This window comes from Lactuca sativa, chromosome 5, assembly GCF_002870075.4.
Source record: "Lactuca sativa cultivar Salinas chromosome 5, Lsat_Salinas_v11, whole genome shotgun sequence".
Lineage (NCBI taxonomy): Eukaryota > Viridiplantae > Streptophyta > Magnoliopsida > Asterales > Asteraceae > Lactuca > Lactuca sativa.
Genome location: NC_056627.2, coordinates 139,090,406 through 139,094,806, shown reverse-complemented (window position 1 = coordinate 139,094,806; position 4,401 = coordinate 139,090,406). Strand labels below are relative to the sequence as shown.

The window sequence follows — 4,401 nt, the reverse complement described above, 5'->3', positions numbered from 1 at the left end:
CTTCCTTCTATTGGTGAGAAGTTCCTTAAGGAACTGTTCATACTTGGTCATTTGCATGACGGATTCAATGAAGGGTATGTTGATTTGAAGAGTCTTGATGTGATCTAGAAACTTCTGATACTCCTCTTCCTGCTTCTCTTTCTTAGCTCAGGCTGGGTATGGCATGGGAGGCTGGTAAAGTTTTTCAGGAATCTGTGCGGTGGGATTTTGTGATGTACTCGCCGAGTCCATACATGGTACTCGGCGAGTAGGACTATCAGAGTGCATTTCTTGGTTTTCTGCTTGCTTTTCTGCCTCCTCCTTCTGTGATTTCTTGGATGACTCAGTCTGAATAGCTGTCAGGGGAGTGATTATCTTCCCACTTCTTGTTGTGAAAATGTTTATTTGCGCGCCTCGTGGGTTATTTTCAGTTTTGCTAGGAAGTTCGCCTGGTGACCTTTGGTTGATTTGTTGAGCAAGTTGCCCAAGTTGTGTCTCTATATTGTGGATAGATGCTTGCTGGTTCCTTAGCATGGTCCTTGTTTCTTGAATTGTAGCATCATGGTCACTATGTCTTTTTTCTGAAGCAGCTACAAATTTTGTGAGCATTTCTTCCAAGCTTGGCTTCCTTTCTTGCACTGGCTCCTCCTTTTGGTAGAACCCTCTCCCTTTTTGCCTAAACCTTTCCTCCTTAGCTTTCTTGTACTCTTCATAAGGGAGCCAATCTTTCTTTTGTTTGCGCCAGTCTTCATCGTATCGGTCTCCACTTGAATAACACACTTGCGTCTTCTTGTTGCCATTCTCATCTAAATCACAGTCTCTAGTGAGGTGAGGCCCATTGCAGTTTTCACAACCCACCCGAATAGCATGGATTGTTTGATCCATCTTATCCATCCTCCTATCCATTGTTTTTAGCATAGCCATGACCGCGGATAAGTCTTCAGTAGCTGCATAAGCAGCTCCCCTAGTGACATCATGCCTAGGGTTGTGGTATTCTCTAGAGTGTTTAGAGAATTCTTCAATCAATTCTTTGATCACCGGGGGTGGCTTCTTTGTGAGCAGGCCTTGCGAGTCTAGTAACTGCCTGGTTGTGACATTGACTCCATCATAGAAGATGGATACTTCTTGCTGGCTGTTAAGGTCATGGTGTGGGCAGTTTCTTAGTAAGCTCTTGTACCTCTCCCATGCTTCATATAGCGACTCTCCAGCTTGTTGTTCAAAGTAAGCAATGGCTTTCTTCAACTTGGCTATCTTGGAAGGTGGGCAAAAGTGATCAATGAATTCTTCTTTCATTTTGGCCCAAGTGGTGACTGATCCGGGGGGGAGCGACTTGAGCCAGTCTTTTGCAGCACCTTTGAATGTCACCGGAAGCATACGAAGTAGCTGAGTCTCACGGGGCACATTTGAAACATTGAAGTAATCAGCTACATCATTGACTTCATCCAAATGTTTGTAGGCATCTTCATGGTCTTTTCCATAAAAAAGTATTTCCTTAAGTAAAGCTAGGATATGAACCTTTAGCTCGAAGGTAGCAGTCGCGGGAATTGCGGGTTGCACAAGTCCCGGGCCAGTGTCGTCCCGCATCCTCTTCTTCCATTCTCCCATGGGGATTTCATCAATGTTAGCCATTGTGACAGCTAACTCTTCCTCGGACTCGGTTTCATGCTCGTATGTCGGGTCCTCTTCTTCCTCGGTCTCGTACTCGATATCCTCCTTAGCCGGTTCGTCGATTACTAAGGAAGCGCTGGATGCTCCTGATTTGCTGCTCTTATTTTTCCCAAAAAGAGTCTTCAAATTGGACAAGGGTGACTTCTTTGGTGTACTTGAACTCTTGACGTCCTTTCCCTTGTTTCTTTTCAATGCGGTTTCGGGATCTTCAAACGGGGGTACCAGCGGGGTGTTTGATCCTCTGGTCATGAAAGTCCTGAAATAAACAGAATAAAAGCGTAAAAAGAACAAAAAAAAATTGTACTAAAAGAAATCGAAAATTTAACTGCTGATTACGCTGCTACTCGCCGAGTAGGTGCGACTGCACTCGGCGAGTACCAGTGTGTTTTTGAAAAAATTATAAACTTAATATTAAAACTAAAACAGATACTAAAACCTAATTACTGACTATTAACTGCAATAAAGTAACTTTATGCAAGTAAACTCACACAAAGGATCGAAAAATTAGGAATTAGATTAATTATTTAGAACCGTTCCCCGGCAACGGCGCCAAAAACTTGATGTGTGTAAAATGCACTTGTTTTATTCCCTACTTTTATTAATATATTTAGCACACAAAGGCAGTGAACCTGTCTTTTAGTGGCATAGTTTAGTAAGTAAGGTGTCGAACTCAGGGAACGGAAAGTTAAACCAACAACTAATTTTAACTAAAACAATTAATGAAAGTAAAAGGTTTTTCTTCTAGTTTTTCAAGACTAGAAACTTAAGCAACACTTAATTAACTAAATGACTAAAACAAACAACTAATTCACCAAATTTGATAAAGACGTTTCTATTTAGGTTCAACCAATTCACTCCTATGGTTATTTATATTTATGATAGATTAATTGTTTTTGGCTACCAATTAAAGTGGTTAGGTTAATGTTCATTACTCCTAGCCCTTAGACAATTAATTAATTTAAGCGGTGATCAAATGTTTAAACTAATTAATTCCCTAGATTAATGATTTGGATTAAATAAGATTTGTAGTGATGAATCAATTTAGTAAATCAATTAACCTCTTGTTTGATGGTTTCTCAAACAAGCTCACACATTAATCTAATTATTGTCTTATTAATCTTAGTTTCATAATCATTATTCCTAAGCATATGAATTGGTATTCACATAGACATATGAGGTTAACAACTAAGAGATGTTCATGCAGCTTAACTGTCTTCCAATTAACAGAAAATAATCGTGATTAATGCATAAGGGTCTTTAACAAACTTAATTTAATAGATCACCAATAAACAATTAATCAAAACTAAGAATTAAACCATAGGAGTTCCTTGGTATTCCCCAAACAGAAACAAAAACGAAATTAGTTCATAGTTGTAGTAAAATCACACACAAAAGCAAGTTCAACTAGATTAGACATACTCAAATCCTAAAGCTAAGTGGAATGATTAACCTAGTTGCTTCAATTCTTCAAAAGGTTGGAGATTAGAATTCCTTAGCATCTTCCAGTGCTCTCAATCGCAGAAGGATCTTCAAAAATCGCCAAAAGTGTAGTCCCCTCGGATAAAGGTTCGATTTTTATAGATATCTCAAAACAGGGGGTACTCGGCAAGTAGCAGACCCAACTCGCCGAGTAGACTCGTTGTTATCCGTCTTAGATCAGGAGTCGTGGCTATCTTCTGGAATATTCAGCTGGACTCGCCGAGTAGACTCGTGTACTCGCCGAGTAGATGGACTTTTGTTCCTCAATCTTGATTCTTTGGTCTTTAATTGCTTTCCCTTGCTCCCTTTCACTCCCAAGCATGTCTTTTGGACTGAAAACAAAATTTAAACAATATTAAGTACCTTTTGTTCATATTATTCACATAATTAGTTAAAAATGAATAAAAATGTATACTAAATAATTAACTAATTATGCACATATCAGTGGTGGTATTCGCTCTCAATATTTGGAGGCATTACCTTTATGGGGTCCGTTTTACCATATACACGGATCACAAGAGCTTGATACACATCATGGATCAGCCGAACTTGGACATGAGGCGGTGCAGGTGGTTGGATGTAGTCAAGGAATATAATTGCGATATCCTTTACCACCCTGGTAAAGTGAATGTGGTGGCGGACGCTTTGAGCTGCAATTCAGCAGGGTCTTCCGCCCCAGCAATATGTATGAGGATAGCAGTGGATTCTCCGCTTATGAGTTTGATCAGAGATGCTTAGGTTGAGGGCATGCGACCGGAGAACTGGAAGTTAGAGAGGATCAAGGGCAAGAACACCCAATTTCTGCAGGATAGCCGGGGATTATTGACCTGATGCGGTCAGGTTTGGGTTCCGATGTCTGGTGGGGTTAGATAGACAGTCATGGAGGAGGCTCATAAGTCTCACATCTCTATTCACCCAGGGGCCACCAAGATGTACTGAGACCTGATTTTGAGTCACTGGTGGCCATGTATGAAGCGAGAAATCACTTGGTATGTCGAGAGGTGCTTGACATGTAGGATGGTAGAGGCCGAGCATCAGAGGCCGCATGGTTTGTTGCATCCTCTAGAGATTCCCATATAGAAATTGGAACATATCACGATGGATTTCATTACCAAGCTGCTGCGGATGGCGAAAGGGTTTGATGCTATATAGGTCATCATAGATCGATTGACCAAGAGTGCCTATTTCTTGGCTATTCGGGAGAGTTCGTCGGCCGAGAAGTTGGCCGACGTGTATGTTCACGAGATCGTTGCTCGCCATGGGGTTCCGGTCTCT

At 41.0% G+C, this 4,401-nt stretch overlaps 1 non-coding gene across 1 annotated transcript; it reads left to right on the top strand.

Annotated features, from left to right (window-relative positions):
- The first annotated feature begins 1,117 nt into the window (after positions 1 to 1,117).
- On the top strand, positions 1,118 to 1,224 carry LOC111908668 (small nucleolar RNA R71). Its single transcript, XR_002855945.2, has one exon. It is a non-coding gene; the product is annotated as a small nucleolar RNA R71 (small nucleolar RNA).
- Positions 1,225 to 4,401: the final 3,177 nt, after the last annotated feature.